Below are 14,598 nucleotides of genomic sequence, written 5' to 3' on the forward strand. Positions count from 1 at the left end.
AAGCACAATATACCCATGCAAGTTATTAAGAAAGGGTATAACTAGAATGATAGATGGTGAATATGCCAATGAGTCAAACTTTGATCCTATTGTGTCATAGACTGTAATTTATAACCTGCCTGAATAATAGATAAACACTTCACATCTGTTATGTTTGCAAGTTATTGCCTCATTTGACTGTGTGCAGAGGGAAATAAAATCACCAAGATAGAGATGAAGGTATTCATTCAAGTTTTTTAAATGAAATACCAAAGACTGCCAAACACAGCAAAGGCTGTGACAAGGTAGCAATGCATAAAATAGGAGTTATGTTGTTTTTCTAAAACCAAGCAAATTGTTCCTAGGTCATTTGGAATTGTGATGTCTGCATTATTTTGTGTCATTATATTACATTAGTTAAGGTCAGATTGATGAGTTGATTGGCATCCATGACTGACCTGAGCTATAATGATGAGGGAAGTTTCCATATCATTTTCTTGTATTTATGAAATAGTTTGAAGGTACAAAAGAATCTGCAAGTTATCCATACATTAAGGAAGGTTAAACTGTTTGTATTAAGTAGCATTGATTTTTAACCCCTGGGTGGCAACACAACAATCTGAACTGTATGCCAGTCTCGGAGTGGCAGGAGACAACCTCAATTGGTATTAATGGCTGGACCACATCAGCATCTTCTCTACCAGCTTCCCCACCAAAATGGTCTTGAAGTCAACTGGAAATAACTATCCAGTAAATCAGATGACAAGAGGCCTGATTTATTAACTATCCATTTGATACCTCCATCTACTCTGTTTAAATTTTGAATTTTTAACTTCTCAGAAATGTTTTGGTTATACAGCAAAAAGGAATTTTGTTATATGAACAACATTTTAATGGTTTAAACAAGCTCATCGAAATTTTAGTTCTGCTAGATATCCAATCTGACAAAGTCAAGTTTAAGAAATTGATTCTGTTTTCCATTTTACCTATCCTGAGCAAAAATGAACAAATTTATATTAATACTGTACTCCTTTCCTAACATCTTAACTGGCATAAACACGCATCATTTTTATTTGTGGACTCACTTTCACAAACACATTTTAGCTTTGGACCAAGACCAAAGAGGTGAAATGGAGAACACTGTTAGTGCTTTCCACTGATTTTCTCATCCATTTATTTACATCTCTACTTTTGTTAAACTGAGCTGGACTAGTCATCTAAATACTATGGCTACAAGGGCAGGTCAAAGACTTGGAATTCTGCAGCTTGTAACTCACCTTCTGTTTCCCCAAAGTCTGTCCAACATCTAGAAGAAACAAGTCAGGAGTCTGATGTAATACGCTCCAATTGCTGGAATGAGTGCAGCTCCAAAAACACTCGAAGCTCAGCACCACCCAAGACAAAGTGGCTCACTTGATCGGCACCCCTTTCACCGCCTTAAACATACATTCCCTCCACCACCAACGCAGAATGGCAGCAGTGTGTGTAGTATCTACAAGATATTCTGTAGAAACTTGCCAAGCCTTCTCTGACAGCATTTGCAAACCCCCCGACCCCTACCACCTGGAATCTCAACAATAACAGATGTACTCACCTCAAAGTCACACACCATCCTGACTTGTAAGCAAATCACTATTCCTTCACTGTCAATCGGGGCAGCAACCCCTCCAGCAACTTAATCATGAGCTGCTGCCTATAAAATCAAGGGGGACATCCTGCTGTGCATGTTGCCAACATGCTGTCTATTCCAAGATAACTACATTCCATTGACTTTTGCCAAAGACTAGCAGGAGGAGCAAGCTTGTGGCTTCATTTAGGACAGCAGAATTTCTCATGATGCAGGGTATTATTGACTGCATACTTTGCGGACACTGCATATCAACTCTGCTCGATACTGAGATGTGCATAGAGAGTTAAGTCTCATATCAGCCGTGATCTTATTGAATGACAACACACACTTGAGGAGCTACTCCTTTTCCTGTGTTCTATGTTTCTAGTTTAAAATAACAAATATTGGGATCAGATGACAACATAACCCATGAGAGAAAAACTAATAGGTTTATGGAGTAATCAGAATCTGTCGGTGTCTGGCCACATGGTAACTACACAACAGTACAACCTAATCAATGCAATTATGCAATTACATTCATTTGCTTTTTTTTATTTTTTTGTTATGAATTGTACAAGTCCATTCCAATTGAGACAGTTGAACTGCATCAAAATTCTGATTTTTTACTGCATTAACTCTGTTCAAAGTAAATTGGTTTGTATCTTACAGACTATTTAGACAATTGTCTCTATTCTCATTGAATATTTTTTAATAGTGACCAAAATCACTATAGATTTCTCCATCACAGTCTGTGTGATCTACTGCAGTAAAATTCCTACAAAGTTGATGATTTTATCTTTGTGTTATATCCAGTAGCTTGTGCGCAATGTACCTCCTTTCAAGGTAACCAGCCAATGAGGTTTCATTTGTGTGATGAAGCTTACTGCAGTGAATTGACTTTTGCCTAATGCCTTATTGGAAACTATCACCAAGGCCCTGGTAATATACAGCAGAGTGCACTGGCAAAAAGCAGATCCCATCTTCAGACTCAGCTGAATATGGTATTCTATAAAACATATCAATTCTTCATTATTTCTGTAGTTCTAAACACTTATTAAGATAAAACATAAAACTGTAAGTGAGAATCTCATTTCAAATGAATAGCAGACATCTAAATTGAGTGATTTGAAATGCTGCACTTGCACACCATTTTTCAAAGTGGTTTTATTTAACTCTGTTTTGTCAAAAATATTGTATGATATAACAAACATTTCATACACAAAGTTGTTATTAAGATCTAAGTAAACTGAGCTGGGTAGATTTTTGATGATTAGGGAATCAAAGGTTATGGGGGGCAGACAGAGAGATGGGGTTGAGGCCAGAATCAGATCAACCATGATCATATTGAATGCAAAGCAGGCTTGAAGGCCAAATAGTACAATCTTGTTCCTAATCCTTGTGTTCTTGTGTGAAACCAAAGTGGATTCCATTTCCTTCAGCATCCTTTTGGTGTGTGACCATAGGCAGTGTGTCATTAATGTCTGAATGCCTTCATTCTGCAGCAGTTCACTCTTCGAGCAGTCTTTCAGCCACTACAGCAAACCAAAGGGTGGCTACTGGGTAACAATGGCTACCCACCAATGACATGGTTCATGACTGCAGTTCACAACCTATGAACAAATATTGCACGCAATGAAAGCAATGTTGCCACAAGAAATTTTAAGGCAAATTATGAGTGTACTGAAACAATGATACTGCACTGGAGATGTCCTGCAATATTTGAGTCTCATGATTTGTGTTGACCTTCTATGTGCTGCACAACCTGGCCATTATGTGAAAATAACCCTTGCATCACCTACCTGACAAGAAGCTAAGGAGCAGGAGCAAGAGGAGGAGAAGGGAAAGATGTGAAAGAGGAAGAGAGGCAAAACCTTAACCCTATTTTCCCTGGGATGTCCATGAAAAACTTAATCAAGTGCAAAACATTTTACAATACTTTCACAATACTTACCTTCCCCTTACCACTGACCATCAATCACATCATCCTCTTGGCCACCAAATAAACATTCTAAAACAAAATAATGCCATATTGAATGAACTTAAAAGCAGCACCATAGTTGGTAGAAATCTACTGACTTGCAGTGGAGAAGACTGCAAATGGTCTTGGAGGATGACCTCAAGCAGCTCTGGGCTAAGAAGTCCTGGATTCAGACTTCACTATCTTGGCACGAGCAGCAACTGTCAGGGCTGGTTGGCTGAAAGGCAACAGCAAGTGCATTTGTGGAACAGCAATGGTGGAAAGATGAATGCTGTCATCGTGATAGAGAGCAGCATGTTGTACTTTATGGTGCCACTGTCACTCCTCTGGGGCAGTGCCTCAGTAATCCTAGTAATCTGTTGGAGGCCAAATGGGTGGACTGCTGTGACACTCTGCATGCCCCTTTGAACACTTATATCAGCCATGAAGGCAGCAAGCTAAGTTTGCAGGACTTCAGTCCAAGCTTCCATGACAGCCCTCAGAGCTTTGGTGGAAGTTGCTTATGCTGCAATGGAAGCTGAGGCATTGGACGCTGCATCATGGTTGTGCCCATATGTGTGCCGATGGAGTGGACCACAACTTCCAAGCAAGAATGGATGGGCTCCAAGGTTCATGCAAAGCCCTGTGCCAAGCTGGTACCACACCATACATTTGCACATCTATCAGCCTTCTTCAGTCACCTGGCCCTTCAGAGTTCTCTTCTGAGTACACTGCAACAGAATTAATGTGCTACCTCATCCTCTGAAAGCTAGTACCTATAGTTTCCATCAGACGTTTGAATGGATGTACCTCGCATTAAGTTGATCTTTCTCTACACCCTAGCTATGACTGTAACAATATATTCGGCATTCCTTTCCTTCCCTATGTATGGTATGCTTTGTCTGTATAGGCACAAGAAACAATATTTTTCACTGTATACTAATACATGTGACAATAAATCAAATCCTTTCTCCCTGCCCCAGATGCGGCATATTTGTACCTGCTGTCTCACCATGTTAAGGTCTCACCTTTATCCTAGTTTTGTAGAATGCACAATGTTAGTATCCGAACTGGTGGCCATGAGTGTGAAAACCATTGCTGGTGTGTCTTCATCATCACTTTCTTCTTGATCTTCCCTCAACGCTGGCCACAGACTCCTTAATGGTCTTTCTGATAAAAGCCCAACTAACACTAAGCTAGGAGTCGGAGGCTCACCTGTTGGTCCTCCAGACCTCATGATCCAAACCAATTACTTGTAACTTGGAGCACCAACTGTTTTGAATGGTCTCTATGATCTGTGGACTCTTGACATAGTTCTTAGCTATTGGTAGGTGTGACACATCTTCCTTTAGACAGACTGTAGTCACACTCTGGTACTTGCTTAACACTTGTTTATTAGTACTACATCAGGTTACAAAGTAGGCAAGTTGCTCCTGATCATGGTGTGTTCCAACCTCTCTCTCTCGCTCTCTCTCAAGTCAAACACGTGACTGACTTATGTCAGTGATACATCATTATCCACGTTATGTATTAGCATATGCATCCTGATAACTCTGACACTATACCTCCTCTCCAAAGTGCTATCTGCTTTTTAACACAATATAAAACAATGTGTGGGATTTTCTGGCCCCTCCCACTGGCAGGACCTTCAGGTCGCACCAGAGTCCAACAGGGATTTAAATGGATCACTGCAACCCCGCGGGAAAACCCACCACAATGGGGCAGGAAAGATCGGTGTAAGTCTTTAACTATTTACATTGCATTTCTGTAACTCTCTTTTTAAAACTACACATTCTACTCAATTCCAACTCCCAATCTCCTCTCTCCACAAGTCCCGGTCCCGGGAGATACTGTCTCCCACAGTATTTTTTCACGTTAAGGAAGTTGGTTTGGAGATATGCGATCTTTCTTCTTTCCCATGGAGGGCATCAATGTTGGCACAATAGGACAACAACCTTTCAGCGTTGCTTGGCAGCAGAGTGCAGGTTTCAGGATCACTTGAACAACCTTCAGAAGATGGATGATCTTCAACTCAAATAAAGATTCTCACAGGGTATCATTCACTACTGCATCAAAGACAGAAAAGATTCTGATGATCTGAGATTACAATGAATCTGGATGACAAAGGAAAAAAACAACAAAATTCCAATAACCCTTTCAGGAAAAGAAGAATAAATTATTTCCCAATGGTATTTCGGAAGGAATGTCTACTTTATATAGAGAGTGGTAACAGAGCTATGAAGCTGCTCCATGTTGGATAATGGGAAGAATTTATGAAAACATAGAGGCAGTACAGCACCATTTTCTACAGTGGAACAAATGAAAACAACAAAATGATAATTCCTGTAGATGAATAACTCAAGAGACAAGTTTGCTGTACAGGATTGTAAAGCTTTAGAAGTTCTGAAGATTCTGCCTCAGCTTCTGAGGTAGCTCTAAAGAAAAGATTTTCAGCTGGGACCAAAATATGGGCCTCAGTTGCCTTTCAAAGCTCAAAATAGGTACTACCATCTCTTTCATAGTGTAATCCTCCATAGGTTGCTACATGGAATGAAGCAAGGCATTCTCTCTGGAAGACTCTTCAAGGGCAACCATGAAAGAATAGGTATTACATTGGTAGAATCAGTAGAATGAAGATGAATGCTGCTCAGTCTCCAGAAACACAGCTGTCTCTTCAAAAAAAGCATCAGAGATTTCATAGAATGCATCTATCAATAGGAAAGGTGGACCAACTTCAAGGACCTCATCTTCCTCGGTGCTGGACTGACCCTATCCCATTATTTCCTTCTGGAAAGACCTGCTGAACCTACCAGGTTCAGCAGGTCTTTATGTGAATGGCCACCATCTGCTGTAGTGCCTTTTGTCCCCACCATCTCTGGTCTAGCTTCATAAAGAGCACAGAGATTCATAGTTTCAGTCTCAGCCCGGGGTCTAGCAGATGGCATCTCTGATGGAAAGGAACGTACTCCTGATTTGAATTAACATTCCTTAGCTGCTTAAGATTGAAGTTCTACTTGTTCTAAGTAAATGATTGAAGATTATTTTGGGAAACACACTTAAGTCCTGATCATCATTTGATTTTTCCAAAATTTCTAGAAGAATGCCACTCAATAAGGATTGTGTTGATTGTGGACAACATAAAGAGAATCAATGATCTGCACCCCTTGTAACAAAGAGGAGCAGATATTTTGCCTTTGTTTGGAAGGTTTTTGCTCCCTCGACCTTGCAATTTGATGTCTGATCGATGAAGGGGTATTGATTGAAGCCAGTTTAGATCATCTGCTCTGAGGTTAACGCCATCTCCAGTATCAATTTGAACAGTGGTATCAAAGTTTGCACTGTAACTGACCAAAAGTCTTGAATAAGACTAATAACTTCCACTAGAAACTCTGTAAGGACATATTTTTCTTAATTTCCAATTGTTCGGATAGAGTGCATTTCATAAATATTTTCTTGTTTTCTTCCTTGATTGAAATTGTTGGATTTGCAGAAGCATTTGAAATGTCCAGTCTTCCCTGACTGAAAGAAATCCACGTCCCCAGTTGGGCAGTCCTGGGATTTATGTTGGTTTTTCATACTACAACCAGCTGCTGCTGTGAAGTTTTTTGCCCTGTCACCTGACTTGGCAAGCTTTCTTATGGAAAGCTCATGGAACTACCTAGTCAATGAGGTCATGTTAGTCTTTGAGTTGTGCCAAATTATAACTTGCTTTATTTCTATCAGTTCAGCTTGCTTCCTCGCATACTGGACCACTCGGAGTAAAGTTGTCTTTGGTTTGCACAAAGACAGTTTTTCATCTTGGACACCCGTGACTAGCTCACCCTTCAGTGCCCCGTCTCCACAAGAACTAGCTAGGCACATAGGTTGGCGAGAAATAGTTCAACTGCTTCCCTAGATCGGTGGGATGTTTGGTTAAAACGTGCTTGCTCTATTACAAAGTTTCACTTAGAGCTAAAATTGATGTGGGAGGCCTTGAGAACAATCCCGAAGTCCATGGTGAACTACTCCACCCACTGCCTCAGGAGAACGTTATCTGGTATTGGACCTGCAGCATAATGAAAGGAACTAGCCTTTGCTCTTTTGCATGAAGATCTGATGTTGATTGACATCAAAGGAAATGCTGTTTCCACTTCTCCTACTTTTGACCGCCCTTTTTTACCCTTGAGACAGGCAAACGGGCCGGATAGGGACAGAGATTGCTCACTGGGTACAATTATCATTACCTCTCTCCAGTTTGCCTCTTCCTTCTGTCGAATTGTAAGTATGAGCTGCTTGCTATAAGGTTTTTCTTCACTTGGCTATGATTCCATCAATGGCACCAGTGTATTTTTTACATTGTCTCCAGTGCTGCCATCATGTTTTGGATGGTGTCTCTGATCTGTGAACTCTTTGCATGGTTATTGGTACGTGTGACGTATCTCCCCTTAGACAGATTGTAATTGTATCTGATACTTGCTGAATCTTACTACATCTAAACAGGTTACCTCATAGACATGCTACTCCAGGGCATGGTGCGTTTCAACATTTTTCTCTCAAAAGTCTAACACATGACTGACTGATATCAGTGAAACATCATCATCTACATCATATACTAGCATATCCATTCTATTAACCCTTACACTACACTAACCAGCAGATTCTTTCCACAGCTTCATCTACATTCTGTGGCCCTCGGGCCTCTCCACTTGAGCACAGGCTATTATAAATCTACGGGTAATATCCCCTTAAATAGGTTGGTTTGAATTTCTTGAAAGGCCTTGACATTTTACTTTGCAGCACTATTGTTTCCAGCGATATCCTTTTAATGATTTATAAAATGGAAAATAAAGTTATTTCTCTGTTTAGTGTCAAAGTCCTGAAGAAGAAGAATCAGAGCAGGCCTCTTATGAATTGGCAGCTGTTTCATAAGTGGGGTCCAAGCAGCAATATTTCTTATTGAAAGTTGTTTACAAGCCTTACTCCAGTTTTTAAAAGTGTTTTGCATTAGATGGACCCTGCACAGATACTAACTTTGCTAAAGGTTATTTAATCAGAACAGCGCTGGAAAAGCACAAAGACTGCCAGCTCACTCGATTAGTCTGAGAATTTATTTTAATAAAGAAAAGCAAATCAGAATTTAAACAAAACTTAGACACTCTCAGAAAATGTATTTAAAATTACCATCTTTGCAGCTCTCTTTAGGCAAAGACAAGGTGATCTTCCAATCCATTAACAGAAAGGATTTTGTTAATGCATTACTACAAAGGAGATGATTGCCCATTAATTTGATGCAGGGAAATCTGCCAAATTAATTTTACTGAATTTGTAATGAAATATTCTAATACTGACATCCCAAGATGTGGTTCACAGTAGCTCTGCCCTGTTAAGTATATAAAAACAGATACTTCAAAATATTCTTACTCACATACTCACAATGTTAACACTCGTTGCAAGTTTTCTATTGTTTCATCATGTGGCAAGGGAGGAAATTATGTGAACTCACATCCTTTTTCAGTCACAGCTTGAAACAGTAATACACAAAAGGTGTTCATGAATTTTAATTTTGTAATGTCTCTATACTTATGAACTGCTGGTTAAAATTCAAATTTGGTACCCTGGTGCTCTCAGTCAACTTAAACTTGCTGTTACTATTAATTAAATCTGTGCAAATGAAACCTTTCCTGAGGAGAAAGCATTGTGCTTTAAATGCACTAAAACACAAATAGCGCCATTTAATATTGTGTAATATGTGCTTTCAATAAAAAGTCAAGGATCAAATAGTTTTTTTTCTGTATGCATCTGTTTACTTGGTGCACATTGTAATCAGCTGTATTGTTCTGACATTTCTGTAATTTAAACAAAGATAATATATAGTACACTATTTTAACCTTTCGTATACTGGATTTAGATTTTAACAGCCGACAATTTTATTGCAGCCTTGTACATTAAACAGTTTCAATTTCAGCAAAAGCAAATACATAAACAACTGATTAAACGTTGGTAGCTAAATTAGATAGTTCCTGGAAACTGGCATGGGGATCACAAACAATGCTAAGTGTAAAAGTTGGACCTTTAATGAGTCGGGATTCAGTGCAGTCGAAAAAAGAGGTGTGGAGAAGAAAGAAGTACTGCTTTTTTGTCTCATATATGTGTAGTTTGTCTTATGGGTAAATATTTAATTTATCAATAATTTGAACTAAAAACTATCAGCTAAAATTATTATATACAGAGGTTAAAAATTTGGAAAACCCTATAATGGGCAAAGCGATTGCATGTGTGATCATCAACATATGCCCATTGCAATATTGGAGGCAGCCTGGAAACTTTGTACTGCCTACTTATTTCCATGATAGTGGCATGAGGCCCAGCACTAAGGGAAGGATGTGAAAGCACTGGGGATGTGAGACTTCAGTTCTGAGGATCCAAGACATCAGTTACATAGATTGGCAAAACTGGATGCTATGTGAGCTTATCACAGAAGTTTGTAATAATCACATTTTAAACCTGGAAAGATGAGAGCTTGTTATGTTTAATACTGAGCATGCTGCCTTGCACTAAAAATGCATTTGTGTTTAATTTGATTCCAGCATTCCTAGTTCTCTTCATGGCTTCATGTAGATTGTAGTTATGATGTTTTCCGTCTACACCATGTATCTGCATTTCATCTGCTATGCCGATTGCTCCTTTGTATCCCCTGTAGGTCTTGTCTACATTCTGCTGGTTCATGTTAAGGCCAAAAGGTAGACACAGGAATTTGTACCATCCAAAGCGTGTGTTGAATGTTATCATGAGTGAAGTTTCCATGTCTAGTTTCACATTTCAGTAGCTGTTTCTGGCATCGAGCTTGCAGAAAACTTTAGCTCCAGCCATTGTTGATGTGATCTCTTCTAATGTTGGAATGCAGTAATGATTCCTACTGATAGCTTGATTAAGATTTTTAGGATCCAGGCAAACTCTTAGCCATTTATTTATCTCCTCTCACACGATGGAATATGACTCTGGTGATCACCTTTTCTTCCATTTCTTGGCGCTCTCTTTCAAGCTTTCTTTTTAGTTTTGTTAGTACTTTATGTGGGGGGAAAAAATCACTGGTTTCATCACTGGATCAATGATGATATGATACTCAAAGCATCCAACCAGCTCATTGAAATATTCTGGTACATTTTTGCCAGATCTTTGCATCAGATAGGAGAGCACTTTCAATGGGGAAGTCTCTTCAGTCCTCAATGTCACTTCCTTCATCTCATGGTTTACTGAGATAACCTGCAGCTCTTCACAACTGCTCAATCCAGGATAGCAGGATGACCTATTTCAGTGAACATAGAGTTCGCATCCTTGTCTTTGTATACCCCTCTGATTTGAATTGTTCCAAGCTGTTGTTTCACAGTTCTCCTGTGTGCAGTTTTAGAACAGATTCTTTGGATAACCATTTGCTTCCAAATTTTCAGGAAAGATCTTCTGGTATAATCTGAGTGGGAAGATGTTACTCTTCATCTTTAATCTTCACTTTCAGATTTATTGTTGTGGGCTTTTTCCTCACTCTCTTCCTGATCTGAATAGTGTGATTTTCTTTGCTCTGAAATTTGTGGCATCCAGCCATTTCATGCAGTAATGTGGTTCTATGACAATTGTGTTCTCAAATTCATCGTCATCTTCTAGGGTATGGATATTTTGATTTATTTTCCTGTCCATTCGCCCTATTGCTCTGGCTCTATTGCCTCGTCTATCATCTTCACCTTGGTTCTGCACATCTTTTGCCAATGCTTGGCCTTTTCACAAGTTCTGCAGATGGATGTACATGTGGAACATTTCCTTCTGTCTGTAAATTCATGTGGTTGTCCACAGCTCCTGCATGTCTTTCTCTCTGTTGTACATTATTTTGTTGCTGCTGTATAGCATCAGCCATTCTTTTAGCTTAACTGAAGGTTAACCATTTGGGTAGTTAGTGTCTTCATCTGCCAGCTCATGGTTTTGTGTGCCCTGGCCCATGATACTGTGAGTTCAGCTTTCCCCATTAGCACTTTTTGTACTTCAGAGTGTGCAGAATCCCTAATTGATTGACATATCAGTCTTCTATCTGGGTTCTTAAACTTACATTTTCTGGCTGCATTTTTAAAATCTTGTTACAGTTATCAATAGACTCGCCTAATTCCTGTCTGAGGCCTTGAAATTCATACTGGTAGATCCAATGATTTGCTTTTAGCTGGAGGTGGATGCTGAATTTTTCATGATCTGTATTTTGCTGTCCTCTTAAGTAAACCCCCAGCTGTTAAATAAATTTAATCCTATATCCCCTGCCAACAGAAGTGTGTAGCCGACTCTCTCTTCATTGCTAGTGCCTTTTAGGAAACTACTGAATGTCAGGCTGCTCTTTTGTTTAAACTTCACAAATGCCTCTGCGCCATCATAAACTTCCCAGCTCGTTATGGGCTATAGTTGTGCATTCATTGTTATACAGGTCAACATTTCATTTCCATATGATTCACTCAGATTTTTTTTCTGGCATTAATGTCAGTCCATTTTCTAAATGAGCACTAAATTAATTTAATGCTTTAAGTTTAGTCACAGCCATTCATTGACACCGTACTATATATTCTTATTGTCTTTTGTTTCCCAGATATTATAATAATCACAGTTTAAGTTTGGAAAGATTAGAACTTTAATGTTCAAAACTATCCAACTGCCTTGTAAAAAAGGACTGTTTTGAACTGGTTTTATTACATACACATGGCACGCTAGTGTGGCTGTGAAAGGTGGTCCCCTAGAACACTTACACATAACAACTAGTTCCTAGCTAATTAGTTTCCAGCACTTTACAGATAACACAATACTGTACAACACCACGATGTCTTCCTTAAAGAAGGTTTAGCGGAGATTTGATGTAGGTGTTTCAAATCATGAAATTTGGACAAAGTAGGTAGGGGGAAAATGTTCCCATTGTTGGAAGAGTGGAGAATCAGGGAGTACTGATTTAAGGTGATTGGCAAAAGAACCAGAGACACCATGGGCAAGATCTTCCGGCCGCACTCGCCCCAAAACTAGAAAATCTCACCCGTAGTCATCGGACCTTTGCATGGCCCACTCCTCGCCCACTATAATTCCCACAGCAGGCAGGATGGGAAAATTCCAGAGCATGAGGAAAAGAAAATTCCATCAATGTGGTTTGCATCTGGAATGAGCTGCTTGACAATGTGGTGGAGGTAGATTTAATGGTGGCTTCCAAAATTAAAATTGATTATTATCTGATTAGAAAAAGTTGCTCTTGCAGAGAGCCAACAGATGCCAATATAATACAACTGTCAAGACAACTGCCGATACAACAGGCCAAATGAAACAGTCAAACGGAAGGCTGAGCTGAAATTCAAGGAGCACATGAATGCAAAGGGATATCTCACACAATCAAACCTGATTTTCACTATTGTGCAATGCAAAATAATACTTTATCGAGTGGATAATCGAATGAATTGGAAGACATTTCCACTTTCACAATGCTGTTCAATTTAATGGTCACTTACCATTTCAAAATAAAGCCCTGTCATAAACTCCTATATTCAAAACATTTATAACCTATGATACAGCATTTCATAAGTTGGCAACACATTTTGTGCATACCTTTCATACAGTTCCCAACTCCAAACAATGGCTCTGCATGTTTCACTACACCTCTAAGTTAGTGTGAACCACATCTCCTTCCACAACTGGCTCAACTCCTTGAAAATTGGGAAATGTCTACTTTTACAAAGGACCCAGGGACAATTGGGTGCAAGCTCATAACCCATGCTCTTTCCTATGCCACTGAAAATTTCTGGAAAGGAAATGGGAGAAAAAGATCAATATTGGGTCAGGACTACTTTTTTTAAAGCCTGTCCAATGCAATTCAGCCCCTGTGTTGAGATGGCAAAATCGAGCCCTTTGTTTCTCGCTACATAGATACTGTCAGATCTACTGTGTATTTCCAGCATTTTCTCCTTTGGATTCAGATTCTCTGCATCTGCAGCATCTTGTTTTTGTATTTCAATGAGAGATGTGGCTCAGCTACATTTTACATTACCATCATCTATGAGCATTGAGTCACAAATCTGCACAATATATCTGCCAAAATCAGTAACCAGGCAGTGATTCAACAGATAGTTACCTCCTCAAGATTGTTCACTGCTGCAAAGATAATGCTATGTTGCCCTAGTTCCCCTAGATTAGGTATACTCGGATAAGATATTATTAAACTCCCAACTTTAGTTTCTTTTGACATTTATTTTGAACAATGTGGTTGTTAGTGGCATGTAACCTGAAATTATAATTTACTATTGTTGACCATATTAACAAACAAAATATACTTGTGTGTTCCTGTTACAAAAATGTCACGACTTAAATATATATCATGACACAAAACAACACCACTTAGTCAAAAAGCAGAATACCACAGATGCTGGAATCTGAAATAGATGCAGAAAATGCTGGAAATAGTCAACAGGTTTTGGCATCATCTATGGAGAGAAACGGAGTTGACGGGCCAAATCTTCCATATTTACGTTTGGTACCTGGTTCATAATTTGGAATACAGTAAGAAGTTTAACAACACCAGGTTAAAGTCCAACAGGTTTATTTGGTAGCAAAAGCCACACAAGCTTTCGAAGCTCTAAGCCCCTTCTTCAGGTGAGTGGGAATTCTGTTCACAAACAGAATTCCCACTCACCTGAAGAAGGGGCTTAGAGCTTCGAAAGCTTGTGTGGCTTTTGCTACCAAATAAACCTGTTGGACTTTAACCTGGTGTTGTTAAACTTCTTACTGTGTTTACCCCAGTCCAACGCCGGCATCTCCACATCATAATTTGGAGTGATTCCAACGGAAGGATAGGATGGTTGACCATGCCTGATCTTATGCTGGTCAGCTCATTACCTATGCATTCATGCAGAGCATAGCAAATCTCATGCAGGGACGGGCAGCAAGTTTCCACCATTACCTTGTGGGTTTGAAGGTCCAGCTGCCACATTCACAGTGCACCCAGACAACCGTTCACTCATGGCAAGCCTTTAATGTCGCAGAGAAGTAAACATTTTGCAGCCCCAAGGTTGAG

The sequence above is a fragment of the Mustelus asterias genome, chromosome 2 (assembly GCF_964213995.1).
Source record: "Mustelus asterias chromosome 2, sMusAst1.hap1.1, whole genome shotgun sequence".
In the NCBI taxonomy this organism is placed as follows: domain Eukaryota; kingdom Metazoa; phylum Chordata; class Chondrichthyes; order Carcharhiniformes; family Triakidae; genus Mustelus; species Mustelus asterias.